At 41.5% G+C, this 13,713-nt stretch overlaps 1 protein-coding gene across 6 annotated transcripts in view; it reads left to right on the plus strand.

Moving 5' to 3' along the window:
- Nucleotides 1–13,713, plus strand: part of TNS3 (tensin 3) — an 838,360-nt gene that overhangs the window by 637,207 nt on the left and 187,440 nt on the right. The gene's annotated exons all lie outside the window — the stretch shown is intronic.

The raw sequence follows: 13,713 nt of genomic DNA on the forward strand, positions 1-13,713 counted from the left end.
GCTAGACTAGAGATTGTTTTACAATCATTAAGGGGTTGTTTTCTTGTTGTATAGTTGTATGTTCTCGCATGCACATGAATCCATGTAATATTACCATGCTCCTAGGGTAGGGCCGTTTTGAATTTTTGCAAATGTTGAAGAAAATTGAAGTTAATATTGATTTTGTTTAGTTCTATTATGATTTGGCCTACTGACATCCTTGTGCTTGCCAGGAGAAATCATATTTCCTGGGCTCCATGCTCATTTAGCACGTTGTATCTAGCTAGGAAGTAGCTTTGCTGTATAGAAATACAACTACAAACATACGTACATGCTTACATGACTGTTGTTGTTTTAGTGGGCGTCCACAATAAGGGTCTTTGATGGCTCAGTGTACTCTTAAACTCGAGTCTGTAATCTAGCTCTTCAAATACAGATGATCACAGCACAAGGCCTCCCGATGGAATGCGTTAATACATTTTTGTGTAGCCGGAGGAAGGGCTTTACTGGCATTTGTTAACTAATGATATGTGATATGCCTGTTCTCCTAATTCTGAATTATGTTTGGAGGTGCACTCCTAATCTCTAGAACTATGATCCAATTTTTAGTATGGGTGCTGCAACCTGCGGGAGTAGTCTGCTCCCATGGCTAATCGATCCGATTATAACAGGCAGCGAGGCCTGATTCAGTTGTGCACACTGCACTTGGTATTAAAAAACACCAAAACTTAAACCTCTATGTTGCTATGTATTACAAAATTTATTTGTGTTATGTCACGCTCTTTTTCGTTTTTTTAAATATATTGTTGTTGCATTTCTCAGTTCACAACAATTACTGGTTCATAAAAACATTGTTAAAAACATTGTTAATGCACAATTTGAAATAGCAATTCTATACATATACAAATGAACAATTTCAAATAACATTCAGTATTGGCGCCCAATGCATGTTCTCCTAATTCTGGCATTGAGGAGCACCCTAGCCCTCGATGGCCAGAGTGCTGTGAGCTAGTGTTATTTACAATAAAGGATGCCCCACTTGTGGTATACACAGTTATATGTCTTAATAACACAGGGATATGCAGCTGAGCTGCAAGGGGAAAATCCCTCGCAAATTTCGCAGAATATTCATATACTACATTTACAAAAAAAGTGTTTAAGTGGAATTCATTAACATGGAGCAAACCCCTCAGTCTTGTATGGAGTTGACTCTCCCTGGTTAGCATAGACACCTCTGTGCCAGTGCCTGGATGGAACATTGCAGCAGCTTCATTTGGCTCAAACCCAGCTTCTGTTAATGACTCAATGTGTTCTACTCGATGAATGGTGACATGATGACCACATTTTAATACAAGTGACTGAAAGAACCATTTTCACTTTAGGTTTAAAACACACATTTTTGCCCGTTAGAGAGAGTGCACATTTCACTTTTTCTTATTTTTAGGTTTCTTCACAAATGGAGTTGGAAACAGAAAGTAAGGTTTTAAGTTAGACCACTGTACCTTCCTGTATGAGCTACATTTCCACGAAAGACGGCAAAGCGTATTGTTACCCCTCTGCTAGTCAGTGGTGGTGCAGTAGACATTGAGGCAGCTCAACATAGACGTGTTCATAACTTGAAATAGAACTATTTAAATATAAAAAGCACGTGCTGAGGTAGGGTGGAGGCTGGAAGTTCTCTAAGAAGTCTGTCGCTTTCCTTAATAAAGCTCATACAAATTAAACAAAAAATGTTCTCTATATTTTATAAAGTGTTTTCTTTTTAAATGTTGCAGTGGACAATGGACAGTTATTCGTGGCTCAACGTAAGTTTCGAGTCACCCTCAATGCTTGACAGTATTATTATTATTCATTATATGTATTTGACAATACATTTAATGTTGTCAGAAAGTAGATATCTGAGATGTTCCAAAAAAAGTGACCCTAATGTTATGAAAGATCACATAATGTTATGTTCTTTTAATACTTTTCCTACATTGAGATAAAAAAAATATTCACACACAGTCTCTGTGTGATGCCAAGCAAATCACTGTACATAGAGAAACAATGGTAATCTAGTCCCCATCCTTTCTCTAAAACAATTACAGTCTTGCTGTTTCATATTACAATATGAATGGTATTTTGTGCAATGCTGGATGCATGCGAGGTGTTTAAAACATTCTGTTAACGAAATGCTATTATTTTGGATAAAAGCATACAGTCAAAAGAGTGCTGGCCTTACAGACCTTTATAGGTCCATCCAAGATTCTAGATATGATTTTGACGTGACTCTATTCTGCTTCCTACGTTTAGTAGTTTAGATGTTAAATGAATTCCTATGAAATTCCCATTTGTGATATTTTTAAACAGGTAAAATATAAGATGTATTTTCTTTTTACACCAGGTACATAATTTTTCTCTGAGCAATGCTTTATTTGTAGCTGGATTTTTACCGAAAACCTCGTTTTATCTTCATTATTTCATGGAACTATGTATTTTTACCTTGAAAGACACTCTACACCTCAAGTAACTACAATAGTAGAGCACCTTCTTACATCACTACTTTTGTCACTAATCAGTGCTGATTTTCACACTACTGCAGGTAGAAGCTTGGGCAAATAAATGTCTGCTCATTTAGTGCTCTCTGTGAGTATTTACTGAAGTATAGTAAGTAGCAAATGCCAGTATATATGTTATACAGTGGATTGCATAATATTCATTTAATTAAGCTAGAACAACAAGCAAGAAGGGTACGTTACGTAACACTTTGAGTGAGGGTAGGAGATTCTTGGCCCTGGCTGTGCTGTGAGCCAGCATGCCTCCCATCCTGTTGCAAGCCAATGATACTTCGGTCAGGCAGAGACATCCCATGGTGCTGAAGAGCATGCGTTGTGTCATGGAGTGATGGGGAGGGTGCCCCAGGGGTGGAGGGGCTGGGGTGATGGATGTTGTAGATGTAAAATCGGCATGAATGTAGCAGCAGCACAAACTTTATGATTGAGAATACACACTTATTAGTAGCAGAGCAGTAACTCAGGTTGACAGTAAGTCGGCTACAAGTGAAGTACAAAACTCTTTGTTTAGCCAGAAGAGAAATTGTATAAATCCTTGAACTTTGACTAGAGGTTCCATATGGTCTATGTTTGGTGGGTGCCAGTGTAGATTATGAGTATAAGTAATGTGCTATAGCTTTCCAGCTGAACTGAAACATAATTGTAGGCACAGTATTATCTGACATGCTATCACCAGTTTATAATGAAGTTTAGAGGGTGTCTGTTTCTAAGAAGAGGTTTATGAAGAAGAATCGTGCAGGTGTGGGTTAAAAGAGGTGTGGTGCAGCGGCCAGGGCAGCTGACTTCGGAGCACAGGGTTCACGGTTCGATCCCCGGCTCCGGCCTCAGCTCACAAAAATCTGACTCTGGGCAAGAGCTCACTTAATTTTTCACGGCGGCCCCCAGGGCCTTGAGACCCGTACGGGTGAGTCGTGTGCGCTTTACAAATACGGATTTACATTTGCAAAAGGAACTTCCAGATTTATGAATTCCAATGAAAAATATTCCTGTTGCCCACTAAGAAGCTAGACATCAAGACCAAAGAGTTTCTTAACTCTCGATGTAGGATTTGGATGGTCTATCCTGGAGCGATTCACAAGCAATTTAAGCTCAGTTGCTTAGCAGACACTTTCCATACGTGATGTACAGAGAACACAATTATTTAGGCCTTAAGGAGGTTATTAATGAAGAAACTATATTTTTTATTCACTACTGTCAAAGGTATGGTGGGACAGGCAATGGAGCAGAACGTATCAACAATGCATGTTGCTTCATATACAAATGTAGCAAAGTTATATGTAGGGAAATATTTGTAATGTGTTACCGACCCCATAGATTGAGGAGAAAGCACATGTGAGGTGTCTGGCATAGCCCTTAAAGTTATCTATTTTGTGTCCTCTTGCTGGAGGGGTGTGCTTGGTCATTACAGTGTACAGATTGTGGACCAAGGCCCACATAAACCTGAACGGTGCCAAACATGGGGATCACCCTATATCTCAGATTCCACACACCAGAGGATATTGGGCAACTGTTTGACAGCCTTACCCACATGACCATTGTCATTAGATGGTCTTGTGATTCTCCTCAATTAATCTAGAGGAAGCCAATCTTATTCCAGATTTTATGGCCTCCATGTGAGGGTTAGGTAGCTTTGGGGGGGCGGGGGGAAGTATTATTAACAGTTATGATTGACCACATCTAAAGGAATATTGAAAATACTTCAAAAAGCTAATCCACAAGAGCTGAGCGGGGAGGAAGGGGATAAAGCCACATTTGTTGAAACTAGAAAAGGTAAGTAGGCACAAGTCACCAAGTAATGAGTCTGCGGTTCCCATGTTATAGGAGAGTCTGGTAAGAGCCCTGCATCATATGATCCCAATGGCCTCTCCCAAAACCAGCACCTGAGGCTCCAGCGGGAGTAAAAGATGGAACTGTTAGGTCAAGATGGATGAAAGGCGATTGTTAATGTTCAGGGGGTGGGTCAAAACTAAGGAGAATGAGTAACGATCACACAAAGTTAGTGGAACTGCATCCAGTTAGAAGGGAATGTCAAATATGAAGTAGCCGGAAAGACAAATGCATCAGGCAAATAGAGCGGAATTGATGAAGTTTAAATGAGGAAAAATGAGGGAGTACTGGAGGCGTGGCACACCGTCATTAATTAGCATGCTGAAAGAGACAAACAGGGCTGTGGTAGGACAATTAGCAGGAAATGGCCCAAAACACAAAAAAGCTAGGGAGAGATTATGCATCATCGAGCAATAAGCCAAAACAAAGGGTTGAACGCAAAAAGGCAGAGCAGTATCAACATTAGGCATGGTTACCTAACCTAAAGGAGGGCTTGAGGGATCGGATATTACACCTTTACAAGGACTACTCCAGACTCAAGATAGCCATGGGTCAAGAACTAAATTAGTTAGCCTGCTCTCTTGTCCTTTTGTGGTTGGCTCTCAAGGTCCTCCTTCCCCAAAAGAAAACTGGAGATTCTCTTTGTCATTTTATAGGAAACACTAAGATTACCATGCCTGTCACAGCGCTCCAATGTGCCCAGGGGCTGAGGAAGCTCCTATAGTCCACAAACAGTAATGTCAGAGGTAAACCCTTACCAAACTTTGTGTTGCTCAAGAGTTTTTGGAAGATCCGCAAGTGGTTGAACTATATGTCACTGGGCTTGTCATTACACACCTCATCACAGTGAAAGATGCGGTCTGCTAGCCTTGCCACGAGCCTAACCAGGATCTCTCCCCATTATACGGGGAGGTCCTGCAGCATCGTGATGGGCTCCAGTGCTGCTGCGTGTCCTGCCTGCTTCTGCTCTTGTGAGTGGAAGTCTGTCTTTATGCTGCCATCGGGCTGCATGGCATCATGGAACCCTACTGCAATGCGGACAGAGAATAGGTATCCTAAGAAGATGCCACCTAATGCTCAAGTAAAAGCCAATCAGCACTGCAAACAAATAGTGAAGCTTCACATATAGTTCAGACACTCAGAGTGAATTTTAAGAATGTACAGAATTTGAATTATGAAAGAAACTGTGAGATAAACTCGATCAAACGCAAACACTTCAGGTACAAATGCCAGCCGTAAGCTCTCTTTGCTAAGTTCAAGTTTGGTATTGGGAAATTGTTTTTGAGATAAAAAAAGCTGGAAAATATGTTCCCTGGTTAAATAAGGAGAAAGGTAATGAAGTTTGCTTAGAATGGGTGGCACACTTGTAATCCTGGCAGCACCTTGCTGTTGAGCAACGAAGATGTGCACACCGAGAGCTGTTTGGCATGGCTGCAGGGATACTGACACGCTGATGGGCTCTATGAGGACTTATAAACCCATCCTGGACCTGTGTGCCCTTCACCTGTTCACTCACCAGAGTAAATGGGTTGCTTCTTCTAAAGAATGGGACACATTTTCTCTGTTATGTATGGATGTATCACTAGTGATAGCTTGAGGGAAACAGCCCCAGACTACCATATGTATGGGTTTGAACCCGCAATACAATTGGCGAGTTGTGTGCTGTAGCACAGCATAATTTTGCGACGTTAGTGCTAGTGGTGTTTTCCACAGTTTGTACTGTAGTATTTAGTGAGACTAACAGTGCGATCAAGTTGGTATCAGAGAGAGCACATGGCACTACCTGCACCTATATTATGGTCCTCATTGACATGTAGGATGGAGAGGAAATCTGTGGCAGTGTGGCATACTTAGTGCCTTTCAATGTCATCTATTGATGGGGGGAAAGAGTGGCTACCCCCTGTTGTACATTGTCTATCCTGCTCAGTCTCCTGCGGTGAAGTCTCTCCTCTTCACACCGTTCATGCTCTACTAATGTCTGGGCTGGAAGTGAGTGCAGATCTACATTACCTAGTATTCCCCTCCTACTTCCCCTCGTATCTCTTCCATGTGGAGGACAATAACTAGGGAGTATACTGTTAAACGCACGTGATGCTCAAGTAAAAGCCAATCATAAACGTGTGACCCATTAGCATGTTAAAGTTGAAGGTGTATTTTTGGGATGTTTGTGCCTAGAAAAGTTTACCATGCATGAACCTGCTGTCCAGTAGCAATTAGAGGGGCTGGTTATGGGAGGGTCAGAGGTAATCTAATTGGGCATCGAGCATGTGATTAGGGATCAAAGAGCAGCTGATTTTTTGCTGATGCCAGGGGACGAATGGAACAGTGCAATTGTGTCCACTGCTCCAATAATAAGGTGATTTTTGCTTCATCCGAAGCACATCATAAAATTCTGAATAATATTCTTAAATATGTACCATTGAAAATAGCCACTTCCTCAACACTCTGCAACCATGAAAAGTAATCTTATTTGCCTGCTCAAGACGTATGGGGAAATCTGCAACACTGTTTTAACCAACATGAATCAAATGAAGGTCAGGGGTCCTCGATTCACCAAATGTATTAGTCTTGGATATTTTATATAACTCAGAGGTTCAGAAATACCAGCTGGAGGAGAAAAATATTGGTTTTTTTTAACCAAAATAAATGCTGGAAATGTTTATTTGTTCTGTTAGTCCTACCAAAAAAGACTGCACTCAGATCGATCACAGATGGAGCAAAGCACATTTCTCCCTTTTAGACTGGTCTGACTTACCTTGTGTGTGTGGCTGTGATAAGAGGGAGTGTAAATGCTGATTTCTTTACGATCCATATTTATGTTTACTATAAGTGAAAACCTTTTTAGAACTAGAGGACTTTTAATACTGAGGAGTTGAAGAGTTTGTTATCTCATATTAATCTAAATACCCTTAATGTAAATGTAAAGTTGACTTTTCTCTACCATTTACAATATCAGTCAGTATACTCATGGTTTATTAGCAAGCTGTATGGCTGAAAAAGCTGCTCCCATGTATCCTCAATTTGCCTTCGAAAACCTCACGATGAACACATGCATGACACTTCCTTTGCTGAACACACTGTGTCAGTGCCAAACAATGTTCGCATTATGTGCTTGACTGAAAAAATATATGTGTATTGGGGGGGGGGAGGAGGTGGTGCGAAGGCAGTTTGATATTTTCCAGCTCTAAACAGAACTTTGCTTTATGCATTTTTTGGCAATTTTCAATGTTCAATACATCGCATGCATTGAAACGACTGGGAAAGTTGTGTGAAATTAAATCCCCGTGGATGTTAGAAGAGATCAGAAGTGAAGTAGCAGGACATCTGGATACAGTTGCCTGGAACATCTTCAGAGCTATGTTTCGGAGTACAAGAAAAAGTTCTTTGAAGTTCATCCAGATAGTTTTTCATCAGTCCTTTTCTTTTTCTTTGTGTATTTCATTGGCGAGGGAAAAATCTTTTCAGACATTTCTGACACTGGTATTATGAGCTGTGCCAAATGTTCATTTTTCTGCTACGTGATTTCAGAGAGCCTCACGTTCCGAAAAGCTTGTAAAAGGGACAGGAAATGTCAGCTTGCTGTCTAGTGCAAACACAACATCCCATGGCTATCTATTTCAGTTTGTTGAGTTAAAAGTGGAAGTCGAAGTTAGCAGCAAGCTGTGCTGTCTAGAATGGCATTTCACAAGGGCAATGTTTGACCAGAGTTTAGTGGTAAATTCTCGGAAGACCAGCCTATTGTCCACTGAGATTCTTGAGTCATTCCTGCATTAATCAGGTACTACAACTTAAGTTCGAGCCAGGCGGACTCAGCAAATTAAGTAACTATTGTGCTCTTCAGCCTGTAGAAAAAACACCACACATCATTTGGAGATGCATGGGCAATGAATCCAGTTTGGAAATGTTTGTTCTATGAAAACTGATATTCATTCTTGGAACACATTATCCTACTGACTTCTCCAATGGCTGCACAATTCACAAAATGGCGGCAATGCACCCACATCGTAGTAGAGCTACACATTTCATACAGGGGTGGTACATCATCAGGGGGCCTGGGGGCGTTGCTCCACCATGTGAGGTGCCAAGTGCCTAATTTTAAAATGTGTCCTTTTCAATCACTGGACACCTGACTGCTCACTCCGGAAGTTAGGCTTGCAACCTCAATGGGGTGGTGTAACAAGCTAAAGAGGTATGCCAACGTGAGTGATTGGCAGGTGAAATTCAGTTCGCATGTCGGGTTGGACAGATCTCGAAATGCAGCCAACCTGCACACTTCACGCCTTGAACCAGTTCTTTATTATGGAGCAACACAGCACAGCCCTCCTGGTCTCCTATTGAGTGTTGGGTTCTCCTGTTCCAACAAATCCTTGCTTTGCTCTCATGCAACTTTAAGCATAAAAAGCATGAGAGCAAAACCCGGATTGGTTTGGGAACAGCTAGCCTGTCCCCACAGCCTGGGCTTTGATGGCAGCTCGGGGTGGGATCACTATGGACATGACCAGTCACTCTGAGAGTTTATTTTAATATCTCACAATGATTGGTCATGTGTCTTACATGGTGATACGATGGCGCTGCTTTCCCCCCATGCACTGTGCCAGTGACTGCATTGTGCATGAGGGGAGTTGGGAATAGCAGTCACATTCTGCTTTGACATTTGCACGCAGGCCTGGTGGTTGAGTGAGTCCTGTCCTTGAGTGAATCCAGTCAAAGCCTGTACTTTAGGACTCTGCGGTATTCCGGTCCCGACATACATCCAGTGAGGCATGATTTATATCAAATTAATTTATGTCTTTGTTCCATAGCAAAAGCAGGTTATTATTTGTCTTTTCATGATCATAACATCATTGGTGCATTATGCTGTGTATATATAATATATAGCATTGCACAAATGTTATCATTTAAACAAGGAAACAAGGGTGATTTTTTAATAGTGTTGCGGCTCATCATAAATGTTTATTGTAGCTCTGAATTTCATTTGCAGTCCACGAGCAGTAACTAAAGTTTCATCTCTGAAGAGTGGTTTTTAGGTCTAAGAGGCTTCTTGTAATCAAACCGATTTCAGAAGTGGAGTCTAGGCTCCTCCCCTTCTTTCCACTGGCTTGCGTCATCGTTGATGCTAAACGCTGGCTTTGGATTGTGAGTCAGGCTTTTTAGTCCCTCCTTGTTACCGCCCTGTCTCCTTTTGACCCCGCCCACGCGGACTGGATCTTTTACTCGCGGCGTTATCCAGTGTCCTTTAATTACTGGGTAGGCACTTTTTTTTACCATTTGTGTATGGTTGTTTAACATTGCGGTAGATTAAATACATAATGGCTGTTATGTTATTTTGCGCAGTCCTCTTTCACTTTAGGGACCGTGCTTGTTTATTTAATTAAATTGCAGCGCGCCACTATCACTTTTGCTGCCGCGCTAGGTTTTTTTCAATCCGTGCTTGTTTACTTAATTAATTTGCTGAGCACATATTGATTTCAGCAGCCTGCCGCCTAAGGTGGGATATTGGCGGGCGTACTTTTCTTGTGTTTGTTGTTTTCACGATAGCATTCACAACACGTTAAATATGTAAAGTGGTGGGCGCGCTTTTGTTTTAAATGTTACAAAGCTCTATTTAATGCTTTTTAACAGCGCAGCATACCACGGTTTCTTTCACTGTATCAGACGCGCTCTGTGCCCTCCTATACTGCTGCGTCCCCAGACTCACATGACACTCCCTGACCCCGCCCCCACTACTCAGAAGCAGTGGTGCTACCGGTCACAAACGCCAGAGAGTTCTTAAGTGGCAAGGTCACTGGCACGGGAAACCTCTAAATGCCATTTAAATGCAGCATGTGCTCTTGAAGAAGCATTTTGTCAGCTTTTTTTTTTATTGTTACTTTATGCCGCTGCTTGCATTGTCCTTGTGTTTACGTAGTGTTGGACTTCTCCTGGTAGGACTCGAGCATGTTTGGGCCCTTTCCTAAGCTATTCCTGCTTGCTTTTGATTCCATGCCTGGCGGGGACACACACAAAAACGCACACACACAAGCTCTCGCAAATAATTACTGCTGACCCACATGTCCTCGTACATAAACACCGTCCCTCCTATACCTACATTATAGCTCTTGTCCTGTTATTAACTGTCATGCTGTTATGTTTACTTTTCCCTAAGCGCACCGATGTGTCCAAATATAGCACACTGTCGCTGTTAGAGAATCACAAAATAATTTGAAAGAAAGTGACCATATTATCATACAAACATCTCTTTCATACGGTGCCCATTTGGAACCACCCTCTCCTTCTTGACCCCCTCAAACCCGCCCCCACCCGTTTGAGTCTTTGTTGACTCTTTTCAAAAGGACATGCAGGCTAATGGTTCACTAGTCGACCGTAGAGCCCAGTTTGGCGAATCACTTCACTTCCCTGTGCCTCGGTCCCTTACTTTTCCCAAGCGCTTCAGCCCAGTTTGGCGATTCACTTCACTTCCCTGTGCCTCGGTCCTTTACTTTTCCAGAGACCTATATAAAAACTGCCATGTTCTGGTAAATATTTCAGTCTCCATATGCATTGATATGTCCTGGTGCTGTCTGTCTAATAAAGGTAAAGCGTTGTATAAACCTACACTGGGATCGAATACATGTGCCCTCATTTATGTTATTGGTAATATGGTCTGGTGGTGCTTTGAGTTTGATTAAAGTGCTGATTTTAAACCGCTTTAAAATAAACTTCTTGGACTCTCACATTATCGATAACGTGTTCTGGGGCTGCCTTGAGTGGCTAAAAAGTGAGGAATGCTGCTTTAAAGCACTATATGACAAGCAATTGCAATGCCATAGGTCTCGTATTTACGTGAGTTTGAGCTATTGACATTGCAAATAACAATGCCTTTTATTTTTGTTTTCCTTTTTAAAACATGCTCTGCGAGGCATGCTGAATTCAGGTAGAGCTTTGAAACTTCGCGCACTCTTTCCCCATATTTTTCATAGGCTTGTGGCATTGTTCACTGTATACTGTGGCTGTTCATTGGTCAATAGGCTTAGTAATACCTCCTTGTCTTATTTTGTAACCTCCCATGCGACTCCCCTTGTTACGTGTGTTGTTACTCAGTAGGCTTTAATTACAGCCTCCAGGCACTATTTTCTCAAATAGCTTTGTTGCTCTCTCCTAACGCTTGTTATTTTTTATTTTGATAGAACAAACGCATTTGCCATAGGTCTCATATTTGCGAGAGTTTAAGCTATTGACATTGTAAATGACAATGCCTTTTATTTATCTGTTTTAAAAACACATAAATAAAAGGCACTGTCATTTACAATGCCAATAGTGCAAACTCTCGTTATTGCGAGACAATGCTTCTTCTTTTTGCTGTTTGTTCATTTTTAACCACAGAGTCGTTCACAATCATAGATGACTACCCCTGGACAGACATCTGTATTGACAGATAAGATCAGCAACATTGTTCCATACAGTAACATTACCAATGGTGTGAAATGCTTGGATTTTAATTTATGGGACTAGTTAGTAGATAAACAGAACCTCTGGCGCACTGAACGACAGTCAGCTGCCTGGTAGGAGCTTCTGAAGTATTATTTGTTATTCGGTTCCCTGTCATTTTGATTTACACGTTCTATGGAAAATGTGAGAATGTGTTTTTTAAATTAGTGCCTTGCGGGCTCTTAAATCAACAGCTGTTCTACTGCATACAAAAAGAACAGGAATGAATGAAGCTGATTAGTTTTCAGAAGTCCACAGAGACAGATTTTTTTCTTTTTTAATGTTCAAATACCTGCAAAGTAGAAAAAAACAAGTGAGGTTTTACAAGCTCGGGGCTTAGCAGAAATACTCTGTACACATGCTTGTTTCCTACAAAAACAATTTGTTGCACGTTTCCATCACCTGTCGTCTCAGTTTGCCGATCTACCCAGCCGATATCGAACATGAATACCGAAGCTCACTTCGTTGGGGAGACAGGAATCGGGGACCTTTGAGGTAGTGCTGGTTCAGCCTTTAATTTGGGAACTATTAAGGTGTACCTTAGTTTTGCAAATGGGCTGGTGTAATTGGCTGATAGACTTATATGCCACATTGTAATGGAACTAATGCACATCCTGGCACAAATAGGATGGATTGTGAAGAAATGGGGCTACACAGATCAACTATTTAAAAAGTTGTATTGTAAGGAAACTTGGGATTTCTAGTGAATTTTGGTAGCGCAGAGTGCATTTGGAAAGACGATCCATGATTGGAGAAACAACCTGCTCATCAGAGTAATGAAGCGCGTGGCACAGTCAGCAGGGAGACTTGGCACCATGACCCATATTATTGTTCTATTTCCAGGCACAATGTTGACATTATGGGTTTGTAGTAGTCCAGGAAATGTAATCCCAGCAGAGCAGAGATTACTGAGACAGTCTACTCATTTCACTTAGACTGATGGGAATACCAGTCCCGCGCCAAACCATGACCTCACTATTACCCAGAGGCAGTATTGCCTCCTCCTTGATCGGCTTCCTAGAGCGCCGACGTGTTACATTTAACTTGATAATCAGCAGCCACTTTTCCAATTTTCAGGTTTTTATTTCAATGTTAAAAATGCAGAAGCATCCTCTTGATGTGAGACTGCTGGACCTGTGCCCGGTAAGACATTTCAAGCAGTCGCTTCATGTCTGGAATGCCAATTGAGCAAAGTATTGGTTTAATCAATTCTTTTCACATAGATCAGCACTGTATTAAATCAGAGTGCTTCAAGTGGCCTACTTTACCGAGATTACACATCCCTTCTCTTTACCTTGCACCACCTTCCAGTCATTACGGGAAGATGAACGTGTACAGCATGACGGCCATTATCGCTAGAGTAAGCGCTTTAGTAATGAGCTGGTCTTCTTCCGCGTAGAGTAAAAATGAAACATGTATGTTGTCACTATTTTTGGCACTAGGCCAGACTTCGAGTCAATTCTGTATTTAAGACACAAAGAAATTATACAGAACATTTTACGTGAACTCCTTAATTTCGGTGTCTGTGGTCTGGTCTTTTTAACTTTACTAAATGGCCATCAAAAGTGGTTCATTCTCAGTTGTGTCTGCAGGGTGGCTGGTGGCTGCAAAGAGGAGTCACTGCCCCCTGTCATGTTCTGTACAAAAGATTTCTACGGCTACAGCCGCTTCCTTTGTCTGAGTTGAGCCTGCCAATGTGGAGGTGTGAAAGGGGGATCCCAACGAATGGGTTCATTGCCCCGTTGTTGTCAGTGACTTCATTAAGCAAAAGGTGGGAAATTCATGATTTTTGTCAAAAGGCCTTTGGAATTCTTTTGTGATGCATTATGTTTTTAATTCCACTGTTTGGGAGATTTTGTGATGAACTTGGAGACATGATAAAAATACA

The sequence above is a fragment of the Lissotriton vulgaris genome, chromosome 4_1 (assembly GCF_964263255.1).
Source record: "Lissotriton vulgaris chromosome 4_1, aLisVul1.2, whole genome shotgun sequence".
NCBI lineage: Eukaryota > Metazoa > Chordata > Amphibia > Caudata > Salamandridae > Lissotriton > Lissotriton vulgaris.